Consider the following 13,163-nt stretch of genomic DNA (forward strand, 5'->3'; position numbering starts at 1 on the left):
GGTTTTCTTCTTGAGGAAGACAACCTAGGTCAGGTCTAGATTACCCCAAGGTCCCTAGTCATCGACGACCAGAAGAAGAATCCCTGCCGAAGACGGTGCTGACGGTGCGTCGAGAGAAAAGCAGCAGAGTCGGTCGAGAGTGAGTATAAGGGTCATGCGTTGCCAGATTGCGGTGTTTTATGTTGTACCTGTGTTGTAATGTCAAGCGGAGTTGAATGCCTGCAGTGTGATTGAGGGAAGGTTGTGAGCGCGCGCAACCGGATAAAATCTTATGTCCAGAGAGGGCTTAAGTGGTTCGGGTGTATCGAACACCCAGAGTAATTTGTCTACCATTTAAAGGGGGTCATGAGGTAACATTGATCGCCCGCAGACCGATGATAGGGGGAGTGTTTGAGCGAGTGTATGAGTAACGCACGCTGGTCGTACGTTTACTGTGTGTAAGTAACCTATCAGTTAAGGCGAGCGTCTGACCGTAAGAGGAAGACGTCTCGCCAGTTGAGGTGACAATTACAGTTAGACTGTGGCCGTACAGTCAGAGAAAAGTGATCGCTTGGACGGAAGTAGTCATTTTTCGGCGTATGAATGAGACGTATGTAAGACCGCGAGGCAAGCTGAGAAAGGAGGGAAACTGCTGCAGAGGGGACGAGTGACGTCAGCGTAGAGCCGCGCTGAGATTGGTCGGTTAGCATAGAACCGCGCTGGGATAGGCTGATTAGCGAGAGTCGCACAGGGATTGGTGGTTTGTCATCGGGACGTAAACAAGGAAGAGAATTAATAAGGAAAACCGTAGATTATCAAAAATGAAGTGTTTTAAACGTTTAAGGGCAATCTTTAGGAGAGATAGAAGAAACTTGTATGCAGGAGAAGAAGCTCCACCAGAAGGCACACCAGCTTATCATATGGCAGTGAACGTAGGCTTACACTCGATACTATGGATCTCCGAGTGGAATAAGCTAACAGAAGGGAATAAGGAACTGACGTTTCCGAGATACGGGACGTTTAAGCTAGAAGTGTTGAACCAATTGAAAGCGGTAATGCTCGCAACGAGACCTCTACCGAGGCCAACACAGTTCGAAGCCCTTAGTGCATGGTTTAGAGCAGCACACGAAAAGAGCGTGAGTAGACGCCAAGAAAGAGTGAGACGATCGGTAAAAGCAGTGCAGGATGCCAAATGGGATGACGAAGCTAAAAAGTGGAGAGTACAAAAGATAGAAGTAGACAAACTGTTCACAATGTTAGAGACTACGGGAGAAAAGAAACCTCCAGAAGAAGATGAGGATAGCGAGCCAGATGAGGATCTAATAGAGAGACTATTAACAGATAGAACACCTCCGTACAACAGAGAAGCCGAAAGTCCCGTACTACAGCAAGGGGACGGAACTAGATGGGGGGAATATAAACCGCTCCCAGTATCAGAATGGGATACCAGGAAAGGTGAGGAAGTACCTCAATCTAGTCCCGAACAGAGAGTAGTGGGAAGATTCGTGGTCCAGAAGGTGCCAGAAACACAGCATGCAAGGTCGTATCAAATGCCAGATGCTTTGCAAGTACCTGTTACCATAGGCCCTATAGTGTCAATCTATAACCCAGAGGGGGTCCAGCAGGAGGAACAGGCACGATGGGACAGGGAAAGGGCAGAGATGGAGAATAGGAATAATACGATCAATTCCCAAAGGCAGTTGCTAGCACCAAAATGTCGGAGTACCCCATTAGATTCCGCAACGGGTCCCTGGATAGAACAGGGGGGCCAAAGAGGACAGATGGATTTGAGGGGACCAAAACCGAAATCCTATAAGGAATTAAGGGAATATTTGAGAGAATGGGATGCTGCCGAAGAGACTCAGAATAAAAGGTTTGAAACAGGAGCAGAATGGAGTGACCAGGATAATAGGATCCTCTCTCATTGTGGAGCTGGCGAAAGCAGCCCGGAGTGGGAGAGAGGGAGTCAAGGAAGCAGAGGAGATACTTGCCATACTACCAGTGGCAATAGGCAAATGTGCGACGACAGGAATGCAGGGTGTGGGGGAGTGCCTCGCGTCATCCTTAGTGAGGGAGAACGAAGGACGCAGGAGTATCGAGATAGTTTCAGGTGCACTCACCATGCCCCGGACGAAAATGTGCGACATTGGAATCACGGGAACATGGAGAGTCGCGAAGGGTCTCGCCATGCATCCGGTGACCACGGACGAAATCATGAGAATATAGGGAGTCGCGAAACGTCTCGCCATGCATCCGGCGATCACGAACGAGATCGCGGGAACATGGAGGACCGTGAAGGACCTTACCGTTTATTGAGCGACACCAGACAGCAAGGGAGGTGCAGTGATACAGAACAGAACGGAGGATCCTACATTGTATCTAGAGAGACCGAGCCGAAAAGACAGAATGTAGTGATGAGGAATGGAGCATTGTTCCACCATACCCCAAGGGAGGATGGAAAAGCTTGGGATCTAGAGAGGTGGGAACAAAGAGATACAAGAAGAACTCCTCACAACTCACCTGTACTTAGACGTCGGGCGCGTAGTGGGGGAGAGAGAGATGTAAGTGAACAACCTAGGACTGACGTACTAAAGGCTGAAATAAAAGCAAGACGGCTTGATGTAATGAGCTTGAAATCGGACTTGGATGAAATCATAGATGGCACAGTGGCAATGGAAAGGTTAGAGCTGTATGAACCAGATGAAATACTGTTTTTATCTAAGGATGTTACTCGGAAAGCAAGGTCAGCTCATGAAAAATTATCTGAATTGGCAGATAGGTATATGATAGACATGTCACGAACTAAAGCTTTACAGGCCAACCATAGACTAAATTGCACGGATCAGGATCTAGATGAGCGTAGGACGATTGGGCTAAGAGTACACATAAAGGAACTGATCCTGTGTATCAGAATATGGAGGGATCTGGATAAATGGGAGGAAAGATGGTCTAAGAGGGGATCCGTCAGAAGGAGTACATTTACGAGGTCCCCGGATGGAGAGCTAATGCGAATGGAAGCTTTCCCTTTGCGAGAAATCGCGAACGGAAACTACGTCCATGTGCCCTGGAGTAGGGGGGATTTAGCTGCATTTACTAATTCTTTCCCCAAGTTAAGAGAGAACCCCGTGGAGTGGTATAAGCAGGTAGAGAGATTCGTGAAGATCTCTAAGGTACTGTGGATCGATTTGAACACCTTGTTCGATATCGTAGTACCCGGAGATTTGTGGACGGCATGTAAACTTAGTATTGAATGGCCCGCTTGTGAGCCTCCGAGGGATGCCCGGACAAACGGTCCATCAGATAGAGTCATGGAAAAATACGAGAGAGTAATTGCATGGCTAAAAGAGAAAGTGCCGGTACAGGACATAGACTGGGTTAAGATAGATCGAACAACTCAGGAACCCAATGAGACCGTTCACGAGTTCTATGAGAGGTTACTGAAAGCATTCAAACAGTACAGTGGGTTAGACGTAATGGATCCTAAAGACATAGGACAGTTTGTGTCTAAGTTCGTTTTAGGATTGAGACCAGACATAAGCCTGATGATTCAACAGCATTTGATCTGTTGGCAGAACAAACCTTTAGATGAGATTCTGAGGTATGCCAGGTACTGCAGCGACGAAATAGATTCGAAGGCAAAGAAACTTAAGGAAAAGCTGATGTTGGTACAGATGCAATCAGCCGGAAAGGGTGGACAGCGGCAACAGGGAACAGGAACGCCAGGAAAGAAACAAAATAATCAAAGCAGAGAAGAGGAAGAAAGACCGAGACCGAGAATAGATATCGCGACACTGAAAAAGACAACGAGGTGCCATCAGTGTAACGAGGTGGGACATTGGAGACGCGAGTGTCCTTATAATGTTGAGACAGGGGAATTAGAACAGGAGGAGGAAGAGGTACAGAACAACGTGGTAAAGGGAGCAGCAGTCCCGAAGGGAAAGTTTGTCAAAGGGGGGACTCAGACTCCTCGAGCCCCGTTTCCTCAACCGCCTCGCATTGCCAATGGAGGAAAAATCTATAGACAAATGCCATTGTTCGTAGGAGGAGAAGAATGCTACTACGTTGATCCTCTTACAGGGCAACGAGTGAATAGGGAAGAAGACTGTACTCTAGGAGCAGCCCTGGAAGTAGATCAGAGAGGACCATACGTAGAGGCTGAAGTGGCTGGATGTCCTACGACCTTTTTGGTGGATACAGGGGCCACTCGATCCACTTTGAGATCGGCGGTAGTCCCAGGTCTGCCAATGTCGGGAGAGACGATTCAGGTGGTAGGAGTCGCAAATAGGAGAATGACGAATCCTCTGACAGAACCAGTGTCAGTGAAGATAGGGAAATACAGTGACGAACATCAGTTTGTGATTTGTGATTCTAGTCCTGTGTGTTTGCTAGGAAGAGATCTGTTGTGTAAACTGAATTGCACAATACATTGCACACCTGAAGGAGTAGAAGTGCAGACCAACGATGAAGATGCCGATTTCAAGGTTGTAAACTCGCAGGAATGCGTGGAACTATATCCTACCTTAACAGTGGAGGAGCTTCCACAGGATTTGAAGGAGACAGTGTCAGCTGAAGTGTGGGATTTTACTGGAGAAGAAATAGGACTGATCAAAGGAGTAGAACCGGTAAAGATCATGGTAAAGCCCAATGCCGAGTATCCAAGAACACCACAATATAAGTTGACACCGGAGACGATTGCAGGAATAAAGCCTGTGATCGAGTCCATGATTAAACAGGGAATACTGAAGGAAATCGTGGGAAGTCCATGTAACTCCCCGATTATGGGTTTGCAGAAGCCTAGTGGAAAATACAGAATAGTGCAGGACCTTCGAAAGATTAATAATATTGTTGCCTCATGTTGTCCAGTGGTACCGAATCCATCAGTGATATTGTTTCAGATACCGTTCCAAGCTGAATGGTTCACAGTGATAGACTTGTGCCAGGCTTTCTTTTCGATTCCTTTAGATGAAGATAGCCAGTATCTTTTCGCTTTTAAGCTGGAAAATCGCGTTTTAACATGGTGTCGTATCCCTCAGGGATATACCGAAAGCCCATCGATATTTAACCAGCTGCTGAAGAAAAATCTTGAAAGTCTAGTACTGCCCAAGAACTCGGTTCTGGTCCAGTACATAGACGACCTCCTAGTTGCGTCAGAAACTGAGGAAGCTTGCAAGGTAGACACCATTACCTTACTAAATCACTTGGCCGAGAATGGACACAAGGTGTCTCCAAGTAAATTGCAGTATTGTCTGACCGAAGTGCAATACTTGGGCCATAGGATTGAAAAGGGAAAACGGAAGGTGTCTCCAGACAGAATAGAGGCGATCATGAAAATGAACGCGCCTAAGACACAAAGAGAAGTCAGGATGTTTCTAGGCATGGTCGGTTATTGTCGGCAGTGGATAGCCAACTTTTCACTGAAGGCAAAACCGTTATTACAACTGACGCACAAAGGAGTGAGTGATCCGGTACCATGGGACAAAGATTGTTTGATGGCGTTTTTGCAGCTGAGGGAGGACTTGTGTCGTGCCCCGGCTTTAGGAATGCCTGATTACACAAAATCATTCTTGCTTTACTGCTGCGAGAGAGAGGGTTGCGCTTTAGCAGTTTTGGCCCAGATACACGGAGATGCGCGTAGGCCAGTTGCTTACTTTTCGGCTACATTAGATCCAGTAGCCGCAGCGTTGCCCGGATGTCTCAAATCCGTAGCTGCAACGGGTGTCAGCATTGAACGATGTGAGAGTGTGGTAATGGGACATCAGTTAGTGGTGTACGTACCGCATTCTGTGGAGTTTTTAATGACCAGGACTAAGACTCAGCATCTGACGAATAGCAGGCTCACACGCTACGAGCAAGTCATATTGGCTGCCGAGAATGTGACCCTAAAGAGATGCTCTGTCTTGAATCCTGCTACTTTGATGCCACTTCCAAGTGAGATTGATGATGAAATTTGTACAGATCATGACTGCCTTGATGTGACTGAACTATGCACCAAACCGAGACCTGATATCGTAGATGAGCCATTGACTGACCCCGATGAAATTTTCTTTGTTGATGGTTCATGCGTAAGAGACGATATTGGTCAGCTGAGAGCAGCATATGCAGTTTGTACAATTACCAGAGTTGTAGAAGCCGCTTGCCTGGAAGGAGTACATTCCGCTCAGGTAGCTGAAATTATTGCTTTGACGCGTGCCTGTTTAGCAGGTAACAAAATTCGAGTCACCATATACACCGATAGCCAGTATGGTTTCGGGGTAGTTCACGATTACGGGCAGTTATGGTCTCAAAGAGGTTACATGACCTCCTCGGGTTCTCCCATTAGGAATGGAGAATTCGTGAGACTATTGTTAGAAGCATTACAAGGTCCAACAGCTATTGCGGTTGTCAAATGTGCCGCGCACACGAAAAATGTAGATTTTGTGTCGCAAGGCAATCGTTATGCAGATGAAGTAGCGCGTTACTGCGCAGAACAGGGATATTCTCACACCAATGTAGAAGTGGGGGGAATACAAGAAAGAACTGAGTTAACAATGTTGTTAGACACTGTAGATACGTGGGATGAACTGAAATGTGTTCAGGAAAATGCACCAGATGATGAGAAAAAGGGCTGGGAAACAGCTGGGTGTACTAAAAGTGAAATGAACTTCTGGATTTCTGCAGATGGGAGAGCAGTTTTACCAAACGAACTTGTTAGTCCAATGGCAAGGAAATTGCATGGATCAGCACACATAGGTAGAGATGCCATGGTGAGAGTATTCAGACAAACGTGGTTTAATCCGAAATTTAGAGTAGCGGCAGAAGCAGTATGTCAGCGATGTGCGATCTGTCAGCAACTAAACGTAGGAAAGAGAACACCAGTCACATTGAGTCACATAGGAAGGTCTGGGGGGCCTTTCAATAGAATGCAGCTTGACTTCATCGAAATGCCCAAATGCAATAGACTTAGATACATTTTAGTAATTGTCTGTATATTTTCCAGATGGGTTGAAGCTTATCCTACACGTAGGTGCGATACACTTACAGTAGCGAAATTGTTGCTTAGAGAGTTAATACCGAGGTTTGGGGTGCCATCCTCTTTGGAATCGGACAGAGGAACTCATTTTAACAGCGAAATAGTGAAGATGCTGTGTTCAGCTTTGAGTATCGATCAGAAGCTCCATTGCAGTTATCGACCAGAAGCTTCAGGGATTGTAGAACAAATCAACAGTACAATCAAGTCCAGACTCGCTAAAGTTTGTTCATCGACATCCTTGAGTTGGCCAGATGCACTTCCATTGGTTCTTATGAGCATACGTAGCACACCAGATAGAAAAACAGGTCTCTCTCCACATGAGGTGCTAATGGGGAGAGCTATGAGATTGCCATCAGTTCCGACTGCAGCGTTGTTGAACATCACAGACGATTTGATCTTGGACTACTGCAAGGGACTATCTGATGCCAATAATTCTGTGTCCCTTCAGGTCCAGGCTGCAGAGGTTCCATCAGCACAAGACTTGTGCCATGACCTGTGTCCAGGAGACTGGGTCCTGGTGAAGAAGCACGTAAGGAAGAACTGTTTAGACGTGCGCTGGCGAGGACCATTTCAAGTCATACTTGTTACGAACACTGCAGTAAAGTGTGGAGGCCTGCCCAACTGGATACATGCCTCACACACCCGAAGAGTGCCAACACCTCTGGAAGAAACAGCTCCTCTCTCGGATGAGAATCCAGCGGAAAGTGGAGAAGCCACAGAGGGGGAAGCCAAGCTGTAGAGGTGATTGAAGAGGCTGAGCCTGTGTTGGAACAGGTCGACGACGGTCAGGATACCAGTGGGACCGAAGTCGCCTCAGGAGAAGAGAGTACCTGGGAGTTCGAATCAGAGATCGAACAAGCTGTAAGTGACCAAGAGACAAGTCCAAGAACAAGGAGCAGGAGGACAAGGAGTGACGAAGCCAGTTGGCCAGAACGAAGGAGAAGGCCAAGCTTAAAAGCACAACAAGAAAGAACCCTTGTCCCAATCTCTGAAGAGTCGGATCAAGAAGAAGAAACTACAGACTCAGGCACAGAAAGTCAGAGAAGATCAAGAAGGGTACGTGTGCCCTGCCGAAGGTACGCCACCCCAGAGTGGACTTATCTAGCAGATGTCTTGGGGACAGAAATCTGGGAGAGTGAGAGAAGTGAAAGTAATCGATCTCGATCCATTTGTGGCAGTGGAGATATGGATGTTGACGCCTGGACTCGAGACTGAGGGGTTACTGACTTTCACACTTCCCATACCCCCTTACCTGAGTCGGATCAAAGATCTAGTGCTAAATCGGTTACAGTTTCCGACTTTTGGTCATCAAATTCCAGAACAAGAAGAAAAAGTCATTCGTTTTGAATTATTGGAACTTGTTATTAAAGCTGCAGGTACGAGAATAATTGTAGATGCCTAAAGACTTTTGTGTTTAAAGCTATAAAGAAGAAGATAACCTAGCGCCGAGTGGAAAGAAGAATAAAATTAGGGATTACATTTAGAGGACGGAGAAGGGTTAGGGTTGTCTGTTGCTAAAGATAAAGAGGCATTGTTGTGCGAAAAGAGACTTTGTTGATAAAGAGCACTTTACAGACTGAGAAAGAAAACGAAGCAAATAAAGACTTGAAAGAGAACTTTTCTTCGAAAAGGAAAGAGCTACGCTGTTTGATAACATGGAGAACGGCAACCCAAACCGAAAAGCCAAATGCATAATAGGTACACTAATAGCAGTAGTAATTTTTCTCATTATTACAGTAGTGACCATATCATACATAGTAGGACATGAAACTGATAAAGAAATAACAGATGTAAAGCCTGTAACGACTTTGAAACCTGCTCTTGTTGGGAAGAAGGAGGAGAGCAATGTAATTCGTGAAAAGGCGTTACTGGCAAATGAAGCTCGTAGGTTACATATAGACGAGTCGCAGGGACATTTTAGGTCAAATGCATATGCCAAGCTATTGTATGAGTATATCGATGCCATGGAGGCCAAGGATTGCTACGTTTGTATGCAATTGCCGGCTTCTGTAGACGAAGGCATCAGATATCATCATCTCCCACTGACTTATGGGATAACATGTAGTTTACTGCTCAGTATATTCTATGGTAAAGAAGGGTTCGAGTACTACTTTTCAAATTATGATTCGGTACTGCCTGAAGTCCCGAATTATAAACAAATGAATAAGTGGGACTATTATAAAAAGGAGGATAGACTAGCAAAATTCTTTCTTCCTTGGGATACATTAGATACTTCATATGCACGCAGAAATAATCTGACTTGCAAAGTGTCAGAGGTAGAGAAAAAGTTCATAGGACAAGTAGATGACAGATACAGGAGGCAGAAGATTCTAAAAATGTCAGGACAGTGGAAAACGGATTGGACCGAAGAAGAAAAAGCACACAAAAAGAAAGGTAGCAATGGTCCAATAGCTTTGGATAGAACGCAGAAAGGAAAGTTATGTTTAACTCGAAGCAAGACATATTATGAGAATGTATTTGTAGGTGAAGTAAATTGCGAACATGCTTTTAGGTTAGAGTACTATACGAAAGACTTTATGAAAGAGATGCAAGCTATTCCTAATGTATATTTTGTATGTGGAAGAAATGCCTATGTAAAACTGCCTGACAATTGGTATGGTTCGTGTTACTTGGCAATTGTCTTCCCCAAGATATATCATGCAAAGGATTTAGCGATCATAGAAGGAAAGGCTTCGATAAGAACGAAAAGAGAAGTAGGAGATGCAGAAGTAGTTGGAGACATATTTGGAGCAATGTTTCCTATGTTAGGTTTAATACTTAACGATGTTAAGATCAGGAGACTAGCTACAGTTGTAGATAGATTATCTGCAAGTACTGCAAGGTCATTGATGCTAGTAGAAGGCGAGATGCAATCGATTAGAGCAATGGTTCTTCAGAACCGCCTTGCTTTAGATGTTCTGCTAGCAAAAGAGGGCGGAGTCTGCAAGGCTCTGAAGGTCCAGGAATGTTGTACTTATATTCCTGATAATTCAAAACCACTTGAGAAAGTCATACATAACATTACACAGATACACCAAGAAATCGAAGATTTAACAAAAGTAAATGTTTGGGAAAAAGTAGGTCATGGAATGGGAAAGGTTGGAGATTGGTTTGCCAACCTTGGGAAAAGCATTATATGGTATATATTGAAACCTGTATTAATAGTATTAATTTGTATAATCACATTGTTAGGGTTAGTGAAATTGTATAAATGGTATAGGACGAATCGGTTACAAAGGTCCATGAGAGAGCAGGAGAGGAGATTAGCTGCCTTACAAGACCAACAGTATAAAAGTTTAAGAGCTCTCGAAACGATAAAAAGAGGGAATCTTGTAACTAGTTCTGTGTAAAGGTGTTATTCAAATTGCATTTTAGTGATGACCCCTAGAGGTCATCAAAGGGGGGAACTGAGAGAGCGCAATTTGAATAAAAAGTATATCCGGACCATAGTCATAAGCATATCGCATAAACGTAGAAGTTGTAACATGAAGTAGCACTTGTAGAGTAAAATTAGCCGATGTAACCAATGTAATAGGAAATGTATTTGTATTCATTTAAATTTAGAAGCCGTATACGTAGTGGGCTAATGTAGAAATGTGTAGAAATGCTTACGAACAGAAGAACGTGCAAAGTAGAATTCATGTACGTGTATAATTCTAAATGGAGAAGCGGCGAGAAATGTAAAGCGAAGAAATGTGCAGAGCATATATAGCATAATATAACGAACGAGAGATAAAATGTATTCTATGTAAAATATATTCACTTATAAGCAAACGATTTGCTAAATGCGATTATATATAAATGTGTGTTAAAGGTTATACTGTGTAGAAGAGTTGTAGGAATGTTAAGAAGAGTTTGGTCATGTGTGATTTTAACCTGACTGACCAAGGGTTTGCAGGAGTGTAGTCCGCTGTATGTAATTTAGTGGGCTCACAGGAGTCGTGAATATTCTTGATCTGAATGTGCGAGCCAAGGAGTCTAAGGTCTTGTTGGATTTAAGGTGACAATGTCGGACGAAGTTTATGGCCTAAACGTGAGAGGAGACGTTTGGAATTTGAGTCTTGTTTTGAAATGACCATTCACAGGACCGAAGAAGGTTACGAATACAGCCGTAAAGAATGAAGTTCTGATGAGGTGATAGACTTTTGCTCCGAAAGTGTCAAATGGAATGTCAATGAAGTCACCAGCAAAAAGACGAAGATGGCGTCTAAGAAGAAAGGTCAACTTAACGGACGACGCGAAGAGACGAAGCTATGGAAAGACCTAGAAAATGACATCATATGTATGTGTATGTGGTGGGCGTCGAAGGGGCGTTCCATCCATACGGTGATTGTGTATTTAGGGACAGCACCCAGGGGAGAAGAGTAGCACAAGAGCTCAGAGCGCAGAACAGAAGATCAGAGCGCAGATGGCCTGAGGCAAAGGCAGATGGCAAGCAAGTTAGGAGCAAGCACTGAGAGAGATCAGAGCGCAAGAGAGCAGTAGGCCGAGGACCCTTAGAGAGCGGATGGGTAGGCAGAGAGAGAGTACTGTTCTCGACATAAGTTACCATTAGAGGCTAAGAGAGTTTGAACTTCTTTGGAAGTCAAACTGCTGACACCTTTTTTAGGTAAGGAACTTGCGAAGTAGGGATGTCACCTAGCATAGAGTAGGGACAGATTTAACTTGTTTAATCTTTTTCTTTTATAGATGACGCAACTGAACCACTTAGTATCTATGCTTTTTAATTTGTTGATTCTCGAATTGATTTTAATTGTATTCGTTTGTAGACTGAGGTTCTTTAGGGAATTTATGTTCCTTCTAGTTCCTGTATACTTATTGAATCTTATCCTGAGAGGATTGTATTTGCAACTTTTCTTGATTTTATATTAAACCTTTTAAACTTTATCAGTTGTAAGTGGTTCTTCAGAGTTGCGTCAGTTTATGGGGTTTATCTAACCTATGCGGGGATTGTCTTTTACTCAATGACAGAAAACAATCGATCCAAATAGACGAATGAGATAGATATCAAAGTAATCAGAAAAGATATTAAAATCTCATTCCCAGCAGTTGGTAGCAGAGAAAGATGGTTTTCTTCTTGAGGAAGACAACCTAGGTCAGGTCTAGATTACCCCAAGGTCCCTAGTCATCGACGACCAGAAGAAGAATCCCTGCCGAAGACGGTGCTGACGGTGCGTCGAGAGAAAAGCAGCAGAGTCGGTCGAGAGTGAGTATAAGGGTCATGCGTTGCCAGATTGCGGTGTTTTATGTTGTACCTGTGTTGTAATGTCAAGCGGAGTTGAATGCCTGCAGTGTGATTGAGGGAAGGTTGTGAGCTCGCGCAACCGGATAAAATCTTATGTCCAGAGAGGGCTTAAGTGGTTCGGGTGTATCGAACACCCAGAGTAATTTGTCTACCATTTAAAGGGGGTCATGAGGTAACATTGATCGCCCGCAGACCGATGATAGGGGGAGTGTTTGAGCGAGTGTATGAGTAACGCACGCTGGTCGTACGTTTACTGTGTGTAAGTAACCTATCAGTTAAGGCGAGCGTCTGACCGTAAGAGGAAGACGTCTCGCCAGTTGAGGTGACAATTACAGTTAGACTGTGGCCGTACAGTCAGAGAAAAGTGATCGCTTGGACGGAAGTAGTCATTTTTCGGCGTATGAATGAGACGTATGTAAGACCGCGAGGCAAGCTGAGAAAGGAGGGAAACTGCTGCAGAGGGGACGAGTGACGTCAGCGTAGAGCCGCGCTGAGATTGGTCGGTTAGCATAGAACCGCGCTGGGATAGGCTGATTAGCGAGAGTCGCACAGGGATTGGTGGTTTGTCATCGGGACGTAAACAAGGAAGAGAATTAATAAGGAAAACCGTAGATTATCAAAAATGAAGTGTTTTAAACGTTTAAGGGCAATCTTTAGGAGAGATAGAAGAAACTTGTATGCAGGAGAAGAAGCTCCACCAGAAGGCACACCAGCTTATCATATGGCAGTGAACGTAGGCTTACACTCGATACTATGGATCTCCGAGTGGAATAAGCTAACAGAAGGGAATAAGGAACTGACGTTTCCGAGATACGGGACGTTTAAGCTAGAAGTGTTGAACCAATTGAAAGCGGTAATGCTCGCAACGAGACCTCTACCGAGGCCAACACAGTTCGAAGCCCTTAGTGCATGGTTTAGAGCAGCACACGA

This window comes from Lissotriton vulgaris, chromosome 7 (assembly GCF_964263255.1).
Source record: "Lissotriton vulgaris chromosome 7, aLisVul1.2, whole genome shotgun sequence".
In the NCBI taxonomy this organism is placed as follows: Eukaryota; Metazoa; Chordata; class Amphibia; order Caudata; family Salamandridae; genus Lissotriton; species Lissotriton vulgaris.